Raw genomic sequence first — 15,854 nt, forward strand, 5'->3', positions numbered from 1 at the left:
TCCTGAATCCAGGGCTGGTGCTTTATTCACTGTGCCACCTAGCCACCCCTCAAAAGTTTTTTTTTTAATGGTATTGTTTTATTTTTCAAGAGTCTATAAACATCCTCAAAATTGTTCGTTTTGCATAATATTACTGTTATGGTAGAAATTGTTCTTGTTTACTTCACTATGTATCAATTTATATAAATTCATGTCTTTTTGAAATCATCTATTTCAAAATATGTAAAAGGTGGTATCATAAAGCAAATTAGAGAAACACGGAAAAATTACCCAACAGATCTATGTATAGGAGAAAAGTTTATGATCAAATAAGGACTAGAGAGAATCACAGGAGATAAAATGGAACATTTCAGTCGCATAAAATTAAAAAAGTTTTTTTGTACAAACAAATATAATAAAGCTAATATTAAAAGGGAAACAAATAGGAAAAAATCTTTGCAGCAAGTTTCTCCAATAAGGAGCTCATTTCTATGATGAGGAATTGATTAAAATTTATAAGAAAAAAGAGCTACTTTCCAATTAGTAAATGGTCTAAGGATATGTAATAGCAGTTCTCAAGGGAAAAAATCTAAACTATCGATAGCCAAAGGAAAAAAAATGCTCCAAATCACTACTAATTAGAGAAATTCAAATTAAAAATAATTATGAGATCCCATCTCACATATACAAGAATAGCAAAGACGACAAAAAAGGAAAATAAAATACGTTGGAGGAACTGTGGGAAAAGAGGCATATTGATACATTGTTAGTGGACCTGTGAATAGGTATAACCATTCTGGGAAGCAATTTGGAATTACATATAGATAATTATGGGAAAGGAGATTGTGCAGTAGATAGATCCCTGGACCCGGAGTAAGGAAGACCTTAGTTCAAATTTGGCCGTAGACACTTATTAGCTGTGTGACCTTAGGTAAGTCACTCAACCCTGTTTGCCTCAGTTTCTTCATCTGTAAAATAAGCTGGAGAGTGTGACCCTGGGCAAGTCACTTAACCCTCATTGTCCCGCAAAAAAAAAGGGGGGGGTGTAGAAAGAAATAGCAAACCACTCCAGCATCTTTGCCAAGAAAATGCCAAATGGGGTCACAAAGTCTTGGACACGACTGAAAGGACGGAATAACAGCAAATAAAAATTACTAAACAGAGTGTGCCCTTTGATCCAGGTACAACATTTTCTGCTATGGATTTCTGTTGCTGGACTTGAAGATCACAATCTCGTAGCCTGGTCTTTTTTTTTCTCAGATACTTATTCATCTAAGATCAAGAAGGGACTAAAACAGAGGAGCCAGATGAAACAAAAACACCACGTGCTTTTGGCCACAAAGCAATGAGGTGGAGGACGGGTTCCGCCACCTGGAGATTTATAGTATTTCTTCTCATTTGGAAGCTGCGGAGGAGAGAGGGAGCTTTTGTCGCTAGTGGAGCGTGGGTGTGTGTAGCTGTGGTTTGCCCGGAGGTAAGAAAAGACAAGTCAAGTGTCTCTTCTTTTCACCCTTCTTCAAGGAAGACTTTGATTCCTGCTTGGAGTGGAAGCTGGAATCTGGGACCAGAAACTGGCCATTCTTTCACCCCACAGAGAGGGGCTACTGGACTAGAATGACACCTATCTGTTCCCTTAAATTTTATTAGTCTAGCGGCAGCAACTTCTACGTTCAAGCTAAATTCGATCGCTATTTCTTAACAGGGAAATAAGAGTCCCAAGCTCTCTTACCAAGGCTTGGCTCCTTTCCTGCCCAATGCTAGTTCCAAAGTGAACACACATAGCAAATAGCAAATAAACTTATTTATCCAAGTTGATAACAAAACAGAAATCAGAGAAAGAAATATGGGAAGCTATTTCAGTCAAAACAGATCGAATGAACTCTCCCTTCAGGAGTGAGGTGACAGCTTGTCAAATTTTGTTTCTGTACCTGTCCTCTTATGGAAAAAAAACCCCAAACCCAGATCAGAGAACTGCTAGGAAAAAACATATCAGTTTATTTATCCCAAGAACAAGCAGGCATGAATCATGTGGAGAGCCCTTCCAAAGAAGGAGTTTGAAGACTCCGTCTTTCTGAGGGTATATAAGGTTTCTTTGCTCACTGGTTACAGGGTGTTATCAGTTTCATTATTATGATACAAATCAACTTAAAAGCAAACACTATGACAAGAATGTATAAAATACAAATTGGTTTAACAATTTAAACTATAACAAGAACATATGACATGCCAATCAGTTTGATAGTTTGACTTAATGGAAACACTGTGATAAGATCATATGATTAAAAAAAAAAAAGGGGGTGTTGGCAAGGATAGGGACTTACTATCCTGGGGAAAGAAGTCAGCATATAGGGACTTATCTGTTAGCTATCTGGGTTCAGTTTGGAGTTCACTTGGATGACATTTTGCTCCTATTAATCCAAGGTTTCATAAAATTTTTTTGGATGATGGAAGGCAGCTCCATCAAATCCAGGTGGTCTTCATGTACATGGTATACATATACACCATTCATCATAACAAGCTCAACCAAGAAAGTCCCTGATCTCAACCAATGGGAATTTCCTCAAATTCTGTAGTGTAGAAATCTGGGTATAGGAGCATGAGAGAGAGAGAGAGAGAGAGAAAGAGATTGATTCTCTCATGTTAGTTCTTTCTCAAAATCTTCTTCTCACTTCAGTAACCTAAAGAGAAGTTGGTGTTGTACATCTTTTTTGAAGATGGAAGCCAGAAGAACCAGGAAGTACTAGAAGGTATCTTCTCTCTCTTCTCTCTTAGTCTCAACCAACTCCAGCAGACTCTTCATGCTGGAGTGAGGCATTGAGTAAACAATGAGGAGAGAGTCCTGAACAATTAACCCTTTGAGCCAAGGGTTACATTAGTCTGTGCCTTTTGTATACAGACTCTGTTACAGCTCAGCAGTCAATTAAAAAGTTTACTTACCTCTTCCCAGTAAACTGATAGGAAACAACTCCAGCAAACCTGATTATACTCTGAAGTGCAGGATAGGGCCCTCCATTTCTCATGCCCAGAAGCAGTCTTACTAAGTGATCAGGAGAGATAGTAGTAGGCAGAGCACACACACACTCAAAATTGTTTTGATTTTCAATATGTTCTATTATATCTATAGTTTTCCTTATATTGAGCCAACCCTGCATAACTGATGCAAATCACCTAGGTTACTGTATAACCTTTTAAATATGTTGTTATGTGTTGTTTAATATGTTGCTCTTCTGATAATATTTTGCATCAACATTCATCAGGGATACTGGTTTATAGTTTTCATTTTATGCTTTGTCTGTTAGTGGTTTAGTTATCAAGATCTGAGTTTCCCTGAGGTTCTACTTATTGTGGAACTACTCTCTTCTTTAGGGTTTACCACTTGAACTTTTCTCAATCTATAGTATTTCTTCATTGTCTTTGACATTTCTCTTTGTTTACTCATTTCTCTAGTCTCAGTTTCTGAATTAGAATTTTGTGCCTTGTTCAGATTCTGCTCCCTCCCTCATTCTTAGATGGTTTAATCTTATACTTGTTCATGGTGTGGTGGCTAAGACTAAGTTCCACTCTCTGCAGGAATTCCTGGGATTTGGTTCAGTCTCCTGGAGGCTTGACTTAGGTTTTGGCCTCAGCCCCCTTCTCTGTCCTTTTGTCCTTTCACGGTCCCAAACCTGGAGTTGCCTTCATCTCTTGCTGTGACTCTGAAAGGCTCCATCCAGATGTTGTTAATTATGCTGGTTGTTCCCACTATGGCTTGGAGATGGGGTTGCCGGGACGTTGGGTTGTCCTGTTATCAGTCTTGTGTCTTGTGCTCTGGTTTGGGCATGGGCTGCCTCGGTTCATGGCCTATCTAGATGCTAGGTCAGTCAGGGACTGGACCGGTGCTGATCTAGCCGTTTCCTGGTATGGTTCCAGGTGTGGGGCCCAAGTACTGGGCTAGCATGGTGCTGGTTTTTTCTAGATCTCCTTCTATGGTTTAAGCACAGGTTGGCTGCCTTGGGGCTGGGGTAGACATGGCCTGCTTGGGTATTGTCTTAGCTCCATCTCTTACTGTGGCGTGGGGGAGGCTACCTGGGTACTGGCCTGGCACTGCCTCTTTCTGTGGCTCACTTACAGGCTCCCTACATTCTGTGATAGGCATTGGTCCTGTTTCTTGGTTGGGTTTAAGTTGTTTATGTGCCAAACCTACTGCCTACCCTGGCTGGTCTCTGCTCCGGGACTGCAGGTTTCTGGAAATCTTTTGCAGTTCTGGACTTGATACTGGAGTTTATAGCTACTTCTCTTTGGTTTTCTTTTTTCTTTTTCTTTTCTTTTTTTTGGGGGGGTGGGGTGGGGTAATGAGGGTTAAGTGACTTGCCCAGGGTCACACAGCTAGTAAGTGTCAAGTGTCTGAGGCTGGATTTGAACTCCTGAATCCAGAAGCTGGTCCTTTATCCATTGCACCACCTAGCTGCCCCCTCTTTGGTTTTCTAATTGGTTTTTAGATCAGTTGCCAAATCTTGCTTTTCTACTTTCAAAGCATCTTATATGTCCAGCCCCTTTTCTCAGCTGACACAGGCACCATCTTAGTCTGGTCCCAAATCATCTCTCACTTGGACTATTGCAATAGCCTACTAATTGGTCTTCCTGCCTCATGTCTCTCCCCTCTCCAGTACATCCTCCACACAGTTGCCAAAGTGACTTCTCTAAAGTGCAAATCTGATCATGTTACTTCCCTCCTCGATAAATTCTAAGGGCTGCCTATTGCCTCTAGCATCAAATATATGCTCTTCTGCTTGTTTTTTTTTTTTTTTTTGCTTTCCCTTCTCAACAAGCTGTTGTCTGTATTTCTCCACTATGCCTCAGAAACCTTGTTATCTTTTATCTTTATCACGTCACACCTCAGAAGTACCCCTTACCCCTGTGGGCTCTCCCTCTCAGTAGCTGGCTCCTCCCAGACAGTCCATTTAAGGAGAGGACCCAGGCCTGCCAGCTTCTCATTTCTCACTGGTACTGTGCTCTGGCTTCCATCATGTCCTGTGCCTGGTAACACCACTCAACCCACTCTTTCAGCTTCCTTTTGTCTTCCTCCTTTAGAAGCAAGCTCTTGGAGAGCAGGGACTGTCTTTCTTCCTACTTGTATTTGTATTCCCAGAGCTAAGGGCAACACCTGGCACAAAGTAAATACTTAATACATGCTTCTCGACTGACTGATTCCGTTTGGTGCTTAAAGCTCTTCACTGGCTGGCTTCAACTTTCCAGCCTTATTATACATCACTCTCCTTCATACACACCAACTAGTTCTTCTTGCTATTCTTCATAAAAGAAGCTGCATCTCTCATCTCTAACTTTACACAGGCTGAGCTCCCATACTTGGAATGCACTCCTTCCTCACCTCTGCCTCTTAGAATCTCTTGTTTCCTTCAAAACTCTGCCCAGGTGCCATCTTTTACATGAAGCCTTTTCTGATCCACCCTCTCCTCTCATGAGCTGCTCCCTCCCTCCTCCAAGATTACCTTCTATTTATTGTATATGTAGTTATTTATATATACATATGTATGTATTTTATCTTCTCTGATAAAATATGTTTCTTGACATCAGGGGCTATTTATATCTTTATCTGTCTGTCTGCCTATCTGTCTATATCTATCTATCCATCATCTATCTATCATCTTTGTACCTTAACATAATAAACTTTGACAAAAGCTTGTTGATTAATTGATTGCAGGCTCCTTAAATGAAATCAACATATCCTTAGACATTTTCAGGCTACAATGAAAAAAATGGAAATTAAAAAACAACAACAAACCAAATGAACAACTAATTAACTAAATAATAGAAAGACTTCATTACATTTAGGATGTCATTTCTGAATGAGCTCTTTATGTAATCAGGCTAGTGACTTGTTAGATCAAGGAACAAAATTCCCACAAAACTAGAAGAATAAAAATGAGAAAGTAAATGTCTTTCAGTTAAAACAAACCTGACTTCATCTATTTTTAAAAGTCAAAGAACTGAGTTTTGAGTCTGCAAGACCTGAGTTTAATTCTCTTCTTTGACACACATACTAGCTATGTGACCTGGGCAAGTCACAACTTCACAGTTGTGATTATAAGACTATATATTATAGACAAGTGACTGATCTGGATCAGGGAAGAAGTTTCAACACTGGGACACCCTCACAATAATGGGATGACATGTCTGGCCCTAAAGACAAACAAACCATAAAAAGCAAACAAAAAAAATAATAAACCTTTTGCACACAAAAACAAAATGGATGGAATAAAGGATATCAATATTATTTACAATAATTTAACATAGAAATCTGATATAAATCAATTGTCATAACAAGATAAAAAGAGCCTAAATCCTACCTCAGTCAGGAAACATTTGATTTCTAATTGCCAAGCAGAAAGATATATGACAGCTAAGGACAATATCTATACCGCATGTAAACTTGATTGTAATCTTATAGAGAAGTTGGGGTATCATTTATTTACTTCACAATACAGAAGTAGCAGTGAGAAAAGGGCAGCTAGGTGGTTCAGTGGATATAGCCCTAGCCTTGGAGTCAAGAGTACCTGAGTTCAAATGTGACCTCAGACACTTTGTAGCTGTGTGACCCTGGGGAAGTCACTTAACCCTTTTTGTTTCAGTTTCCTAATCTGTATAATGAGCTGGAGAAGGAAATGGCAAACCACTCCAGCATCTCTGCCAAGAAAATCACAAATGGGTCATGAAGAGTCAGCCACGCCTGAAACGGCTGAGCAACAATAAACAAACTAACATTTCTGCTTTGAGAGAGAACCAAAGAACAGCAGTTGCTTTATGACTTTGAGAATCCGTCTCCGACAGGCGAGTTATAATTTATGAGTCTCAAACAATAGACAAGATTCCCAGTGAGATAAAACATAGTAACAGGATTCAGGATAAAGATCAGTAACATTTTACTTTATTAAGCAGAATAAAAGTCACATAACTTTGGGCGCACCCTTAGAGACTCATTTCCCCAAAAGCATTCAAATCCTTCTCTAAAGATTTTCTTTTTCATCTGGTCAAAGGTGAACTCAAGAGATAGTTCCAGTGACTGAAGTAATCCAAGATTTCTTCCTTCTCTTAGTCTCATTATTGCCATAATCCATTTAAAGATTGGGGAAAGAGGATATTGATCAAAAGTAGGTCAATCAAGGGCCCTCTGCCCCTGTCCCTGTCACTGCTCTAATTATTCATGGAAGAGTCCTTCCTTTCATAATCAGAGAAGAGGACATGGACAGGGTTTCAGAATTGATAGTTTAAAACAGGGTGATAAAATTTGTGTTTCACAGTAGTTCAAAGGTCTCAGATTAGGAAAATGTTAAAATGATTTCTTAAGATTTCTAAAAGTGGGAGTGAGACACATCTAGACAGACTCATATGGATACCCATGACCTGCAAGGGGAATACATATACACCATACATTTAAAAAGCATTTGAGGGGGCAGCTAGGTGGCACAGTGGATAGAGCACCAACCCTGGAGTCAGGAGGACCTGAGTTCCAATCTGGCCTCAGACACTTAACACTTACTAGCTGTGTGACCCTAGGCAAGTCACTTAACCCCAATTGCCTCACCAAAAAAAAAAAAAAAAAAAAAAAGCATTTGAGCTATCTATTATCCCTGGGCAGCTAGGTAGTACAGTGGATGGAGTGCTGGGCCTGGAGTCAAGAAGACCTGAGTTCAAATCTGGCCTCAGACACTTACTAACTGTTTGCCTGTTTCTTCATCTGTAAGATGAACTGGAGAAGGAAATGGCAAACCACTCTAGTATCTTTGTCAAGAAAACCCCAAATGAGGTCATGAAGAGTTGGTCACAACTGAAACAACTGAGCAACTATGCTCTATCATCCCTCATTCCCCCTACATGATTGGTGGCTGAAGAAAAATAAGTTGGAGGAGTCTTATAAACTATGGTTTTAGGGGATACAAATCTATAGAATGCCTTGAACCTGGTATAATCATTCTCCCAGAGATCTACTCTACCAATTGCGGGGTATCCTAGCTGCTGCAATATATTTCTTGAATAATCTGGTTTTTTTCTTCCAATTTCTTATATGGGTGTGGTTCATAGTTGGAAATATCCCAAAGCTTACTTCATCCACCATGCCTACTTACATCATGGTGCCCATTTCTTCTACATTTTTGGTTAACTGAGTCTTTGATCATTCAGAGATTGTGTTGTTACAGAATTCAGTCATACAGCATTTTCAGGAGAATATTTGTGTGAGAGCAGCTAGGTGATGCAGTGGATAGAGTGCTGGCCCTGCAGTCAAGAGGACCTGAGTTAAAATCTAGTCTTAGACACTTACTAGCCGTGTGGCCCTGGGCAAGTCACTTAACCCTGTTTGCCTCAGTTTTCTCATATGTCAAATGAGCTGGAGAAGAAAATAGCAAACCACTCCAGCATCTCTGCCAAGAAAATCCCAAATGGGGTCACAAAGAATCAGACACAACTGAAAACTACTGAACAACAACTATATTTAGGACCCAAACTATGGAATTTTAAGGGGAGCTTAAGAGTTATCTAACCCAACCTTACATTTACATATGATGACAGTAAAGTGAGCTGTGGTAAAGGGATTTCCCTTGAACCAGTTTTTAAAATTCATGCCACAACAGAGGGAAGGGTTTTTGGGCAATGGCATCAGTCAGAACAGGGAGTGTTGTAAACATTATTCCAGTTTCTATTCCTTAGCTTCCTTTAGAGTCATAGTACTTTCCTGGTATCTGTTAAATAGCATCTTTGCCAAAGAAACCCCAAACAGAGTTGTGTAGAATTGGACACAAATGACCAACAACAGAGATTAGTATCATTAAAGGCTATGTTAAGTAATGTTGCATAGAGTACTGCACTTTAAAGAGAAGTGAGTTTGAATCCTGCATCAGACACTTATTAGCTCACAATTATCCATGGATCATGGGCAATTCATTTCATTGCTCAGTCTCAGTTTTCTCATTTATAAAAAGGGGATAATAATTCTTGCCATATGTCTCATGGGGCTGTTGTGGGGAAAACATTTTTCTAATCTTAAAATACTATACCACTGTGAATTATTATTATTGAAAACAGTACAATTTCCCAAATGAAATTCCAACACCTCTTTCTTCTCAGATTATTGTCCATCTGCATTCCTAGATATATGTACTAATGTATTCAATGGACTTGCCATGAAGTATATTTCATCCATTTGGTTATGATTTGTTAAGTTGATCTCTTTTAAATAATCATGGTTTTCCGGGGCGGCTAGGTGGTGCAGTGGATAAAGCACTGGCCCTGGATTCAGGAGCACCTGAGTTCAAATCCGGCCTCAGACACTTGACACTTACTAGCTGTGTGACCCTGGGCAAGTCCCTTAAACCCCCATTGCCCTGCAAAAAAAAAATAATCATGGTTTTCCTTGAGGAAGCCTTGCAATGCCTTAGGCTTAGTGAAATCAGTGTGATGTCTCCCTCAAACAGAATCATTTGGAGGATCCCACTGTTTTTAGAGAATCACCCAAGACATCATATTCACTATAACTTAGGTGAACTACTTTGAGGAATAAATGTATCCCTGTTTTCTGCCTCATCTGACATTAATAATCTGGGGATCATCCCATTTATCATGGGATTTTAAATGATCTTAACACAGACATAGAAGTTTTTTTTTTTGTTGTAGGAGAGCTGTTAAGGCAGTATTATGCCCTAGCAAGTCAAAAAATTTTTTTTTTCAATCAACAAATTGCAAACACAGTGACATGTTTTGTTCTTTACACCTTTAAATTGTTTGACTATAATACTATTGTTTGCTATGGAAAATTCTTTGTGAGGGTTTGTTTATTTTCTTCTTATGTCTTCATTGCAGATAGCTTTGTTATATATGTAGTACATTTTCATTTAAACTGTAAATGGATTTTGGTAGTACAGTATTGTAGCGAAATGGCATGGTGGATGGAATGATGGGCCTGAGTTAAAATACTTCCTTAGACACTTCCTAGCTCTGTGACCTTGGGCAAGTCACTTAAATTCTGTTTACCTCAGTTCCCTCAACTGTAAAATGGGGATAGTAATAGCCCTTGCCTTCTATGGGCTGTTGTGAGGATCAAATGAGATAACATATATACAGCATTTGGCAAACCTTGAAATGTTAGTAATTGCTATTGTTTATTTAATCATAATTTTTTCATCCATTCCCCAATTTATGAGCACCTCCTTTATGAATCAGTAGATATGTGAATGCTTCTGTGAGTCTTCTCTCCTTCCTCAAGTTATATTGTATTTACTTATCTATGTAAATATTGTATCCTTCCAGTTAAATTCCTTGAGAGAAATGCTTTTTTTTTTTTTTTTTTTTTTTTGGTAAGCAGAGCACTCAGCATAGAGAGTTTCTTCTTCTTCTTTTTTTTTTGGCTGGGCAATGAGGGTTAAGTGACTTGCCTAGGGTCACACAGCTAGTAAATGTCAAGTGTCTGAGGCCAGATTTGAACTCAAGTCCTCCTGAATCCAGGGCCGGTGTTTTACCCACTGCGCCACCTAGCTGCCCCTGCATAGTGAGTTTCTTGAGAACAGGGACTGTCTTTTACCTCTCTTTGTATCCCCAGCTTAGCAGAGAACCTGACACACTGTAAACATTTAATACAAATTATTGATTGGCTTTCATATATAATAGGAGCTGGATTGAGTTGAATTGAATAAATGAATACATGATCTTTGAATGATAGGGAATAATCTGAACAAATCAGGATGTTTTAGGACTTGGAGAGAACCAATGTATCTCCTACTAGGGTTCTGTTTGCCTAGTAAAGCTGGTAGGATATTGAATTGGGAGACCTATTAAATAAATAAATTAAATTAATTTATATAATAAATTAAATAAATAAATTCCAAATTTAAAATTCAAATTTGGAAAAGACCTCAGTGGTAAACTAGCACAACCCATACCAGAGAAGTTGCCATTTCTTTCTTTAGCTCATTTTACAGATGAGGAAACTGATGTCAACAGGATTAAATGACTCGCCCAGGGTCACACAGCCAGGAAGTGTCTGAGGCCAGATTTGAATCCAAGAAGATGAGTTTTCCTGACTCTGGGTACAGCATTCTATCCACTGGGCTACCTAGCTGCCCCTCTTGTTTAAAAATTTATTTATTTATTTATTTTCAGGGCAATGAGGGTTAAGTGACTTGCTGAGGGTCACACAGCTAGTGAGTTTCAAGTGTCTGAGGCCAGATTTGAACTTAGATCCTCCTGAATCCAGGGCTGGTGCTTTATCTACTGTGCCAAGTACTTGCCCCCCCCAAAGTTATTTATCTTTACAAATAACTGTTCCTGTATAAATTGTCCTCCTTGTTCTCTTCTTTTTGCTGTGCCTCATCTCATACATGTCTTCCCAGTTTTCTCTGAAATCATCCCCTTCATCATTTCTTATAACACAATAATATTCCATTATTATTCAATACTATAACTTGTTTAGCCATTCTTCTGGTGGAGATTATATTCTAATACAGAAAAACCACGTTATGCATTAGGAAACATTTCCTTAAGCTCTGCCTAAATATGCTACCTTAGAATGATAAGAGGAAGCTGGGTGGTGCAGTGGGTAGAGCGATGGGTCTGGAGTCAGGAAGACTCATCCTTGTAGTTCAAATCTGGCTGCAGACACTTAATGTGTGATCCTGGGCAAATCACTTAACCTTGTTTGCATCTGTCAAATGAGCTGGAGAAGGAAATGGCAAACCACTCCAGTATCTCTGCCAAGAAAATCTCAGGGCAGCTAGGTGACGCAGTGGATAGAGCACCGGCCCTGAATTCAGGAGGACCTGAGTTCAAATCCAGACTCAGACCCTTGACACTTACTAGCTGTGTGACCTTGGGCAAGTCACTTAACCCTCATTGCCCAACCAAAAAAAAAACCCCCAAAACAAAAAACAACCCAAAACAAGAAAATCTCAAATGGGGCCATGGTCAGACACAAGTGAAACAATTGAATAACAAATGATAAGAGGCATTTGGGGCCTTGTCATTTTACAGATGAAAATACTGAGGCCTGTAGAGAATGTGACTCCAGCAAAGCCACATAGGTAGTAAATGGCAGAGCAGGAAACTGACACCATATTTTCTCACTCAAATTGAGTATTCTTTCTGTGTAATTTCCACCCACTGAGACCTATTGATTCCCTGACCCTCACTATCCTCATCTATAAAATAAAAGGATTGTATTTGGTGATCTCTAAGGTCTCTTACAGTTTTAACTTTCTGTGACTGATCAGATTTCCACATCGTCCTCTTCCATACTTCCATAGCATTTTTTTCCCCTTCCTCCTCAATGCCATCGGTGGTCACAAGAGGGCGATCTCTTCCACCCTATGCTGCATCCGCAAAAGCATTACTAATACTTTACTTGTTAGCGATACATCAATCAACAAGAATTTATTAGGTGCCTACTAGGTGTGGGGTGTTGGGGATACAGGTACAAAGAATTAAATAAATCCTACTTGTAAGTACTTGAACTTCAACAAAATGGTATTAGTGAAAGCAGTAACGACATCAATAACTACTCTTGGTTCAGAGCTGAAAAGGATCTTATAGGTGATCAAGTTAGGCCCTCGCATTTTACATAAGAGGAAACAGAGGCCTGAGGTCTGTGTGTAGATGGAGTCCCCGACTCAAGATTACACAGCTAGTGGATAAGAGGGCCAAGATTTCAGTTCAGGTGTGTTAAGTCCAAGTCCAGTGCTCTTTCCATGACACCTCGATCTCTATATACCCTGTCTGTCAAGCACTTTCACATCTGCTGTCCCTAGGGGGTCCTTACAATGGCCCTAAAACATGGGCAGAAAAGGTATTGCTATCCCCATTTGGCAAATGAGAGGCCAGAGGCTCAGAAAGTTTGTATTTTACCCAGGGTCATGTAGTGATTAAGTAGTAGATTCTAGAGCAGAACACATTCTAATTCCAAGTCCAGGATGTGTGTGTACACATGTGTGCATATCTGTGCAGGTATGTGTGTGTGTGTGTATATATATATATATATATATATATATATATATATATATTTATGTATATGTACCATATATACAAATGACATACATATACTTATATATAAATATATATGTATATATGCACACTGTCTAAAGACACATTATATATAAGTATATACACTTCCTAATTATAGTAGTAATTATAATGACTATATTATTGTTATTTAGTTATTTCAGTTGTGTTCAACTCTTTATAACCCCATTTGGTTTTGTTGTTGTTGTTGTTTTTGGCAAAGTTACTGGAGTGGTTTGCCATTTCCTTCTTCTTCTTCTTTTTTTTTTTTTTGAGTTAAGCTTTTTATTTAATGTTTCAAAAAAAGATTTAGTCAAATAGACCAAAGCCCATGTCATCATCAGACTCCTTGGATTCTTCTTTTTTTTGCTTCTTCTTTCTTCTTCTCCTTAGCTGGGGCAGCTGTACTAGCAGGAGCAGCACCTCCAGGAGGGGCACCACCAGCTGCTGGGGCAGGTCCACCAACTCCTTTGCAAATAATCCAGGCCAGAATGGTTCAACATTTACACCTGCTGCTTTAATGAGGGCGTTAATTTTGTCCTCCGTGACTGTAGCCTCATTGTCACGAAGGATGAGAGCAGAGTAGATGCAAGCAACCTCGGAGACAGCCACTTCGGGAGATGGATGAGGAGAGACTTGTTTGTAGTGGTGCTAGTCGCTGGTTGAAGTGAGGATTCACCCCACCTCAGCTTTAGCTTTCAAAGAAGAACCGAGTACCTTACAGACAACTGAAGAGCTGCCATTTCCTTCTGCAGCTCATTTTACAAATGAGAAAACTGAGGCAAACAGGGTTAAGTGTCTTGCCCAGAGTCACACATCTAGTAAGTGTCTGAATCTGGATTTGAACTCATGAAGATGAGGCTTCCTGATTCCAAGCCCAGTGCTCTATCTGCCATCCACCTAGCCTACTATATTATAACGTATAGTAGTAATTAAATATATATGCATATACATACACACATACATATATTCATAATACAGGTATATATGTGTGTATATGGAATACATATATGTATATATATGTGCTTATATATGTATATGTATCTCTATTTGTACATAGATATATATTCTTATACAAATAGGAAATACTTTGTTGGAGGAAAGCCTTTAATGCAATGTTTTGCCCTACTGAAACAGAAAATGCTTTTCTCTTCTCCCTTTTAAAATATATACGTATTGTTGATGTCTTTTGTTTTTGCATCATTTACATTTTACATTTTATCCCCTTCTGCAACTACTTTTAGAAAGTCATTCATTATAATAATAAAAAAAAGGAAGACGGAAAACAATCCTCAAAACTAATCAATGAATCTAAAAAGTCTGATGCTTTATGCAGTAGTCTCACTTCCCCAAAGAAGGGCAGAGAAGAGAGATATCTTCTTATGTCTCTTCTTTGGGACCAAACTTGGTTTTTATAATTTTGCAGCATTCAGTTTCAATCACTTTGTTGTTAACTTCAATAATGTAAATGGATACAACAAGACCTACAGTGAATGCTTTTCTATAATTAACAAACAATAAGTAGTGGCATCTTGTATTCTCATTTTCTTTATATTTAGGGCAAGTAGGTGGCATGGTGGATAGAACACCAGCCCTGGAGTCAAGAAGACTCATTTTCCTGAGTGCAAATCTGGTCTCAGACACTTACTGGCTGTATGACCCTGGGCAAGTCACTTAACCCTGTTTGTCTCAGTTTCCTCATATGTCAAATGAGCTGGAGAAGAAAATAGCAAACCACTCCAGCATCTCTGCCAAGAAAATCCCAAGTGGGGCCACAAAGAATCAGATACAACTGAAAACCACTGAACAACAACTATATTTAGGACCCAAACTATGGAATTTTAAGAGGAGCTTAAAAGTTATCTAACCCAACCTTACATTTACATATGATGACACTAAAGTGAGCTGTAGTAAAGGGATTTCCCCTGAACCAGTTTTCAAAATTCATGCCACAACAGAGGGAAGGGTTTTTGGGCAATGGCATCAGGGAGTGTTGTGAGCATTATTCCAGTTTCTATTCATTAGCTTCCTTAGAGTCATAGTACTCCCTGGTATCTCTTAAATAGATCTGTTCTGTGCTCTGTCCCAGCCTGTAGGGCATCTTTGTCCCTGAAGCTTCCACTTTGCCACATTTCCAGCATTTAGCATAGCACCTGGTGTATGGTAGGTGCTCAAAAATACTTGTTGCATTAACCGAAGCTGCCATCATCATCCTTCTCCAATCCCCAGCCTTTCTTTTGGTTCCTTAACAATTCCCCCTATCTATTGACCCTCTGATGGTTTCAGCTCATACTCAGATACTCAGATCTTTCCCTCCAATGTTGCAGATCACACCCTGTCAATGCCTGTCCATCCTCTGGGATTCTTGTTCATGCTGTCCCATAAAGTGTCTTTCAGCCCATGAGATGGAGGTCTTCCTATTCTTTTTCCTGACACTGTGAGACTACTAGTAAAGCACCCTGGCTAAATGCCTGCTATATCTTACCTGGGCCAAATGGTCAGCCCATCTTCATTTTTTTGCTCATATATTTTCCTGATGAGAGATCTTTTACTCCATTTCTTCTTCATAATGCCTTATTTTCTATGTGTTATGATCAGCTCATGTCCACTACTCATCTCTCCATTGCCTTTTATGTCTTACTTATTTGTGATTCTTCAGAAACTATATATAGTCCTCCATGACTCCCAGCCATATGAATCTAGTATTTCTGAAGCACTGCTTCATTTCTGTGGAAATTTGAAGGGACACAGAAATTTGTCAGAATAAACAAACTTTTGAGATGCTGGGAAGTTGCTGAGATCTGCTTGTGGGTGTGCAGATTTCTGTTTTCCTATTT

General features: G+C 39.2%; 1 protein-coding gene across 2 annotated transcripts in view; it reads left to right on the forward strand.

The window, feature by feature from the left end:
* Nucleotides 1-1,185: 1,185 nt before the first annotated feature.
* The window catches only part of LOC122725926 (protein S100-A9-like), a 47,719-nt gene continuing 33,050 nt past the window's right edge, over nt 1,186-15,854 (forward strand). For both annotated transcript variants that reach the window (XM_043963289.1, XM_043963290.1), the window contains exon 1: nt 1,186-1,453. The gene's annotated coding sequence lies outside the window, so the exon portion shown is untranslated. The remainder of the gene's footprint in view (nt 1,454-15,854) is intronic.

This window comes from Dromiciops gliroides, chromosome 4 (assembly GCF_019393635.1).
Source record: "Dromiciops gliroides isolate mDroGli1 chromosome 4, mDroGli1.pri, whole genome shotgun sequence".
In the NCBI taxonomy this organism is placed as follows: Eukaryota; Metazoa; Chordata; class Mammalia; order Microbiotheria; family Microbiotheriidae; genus Dromiciops; species Dromiciops gliroides.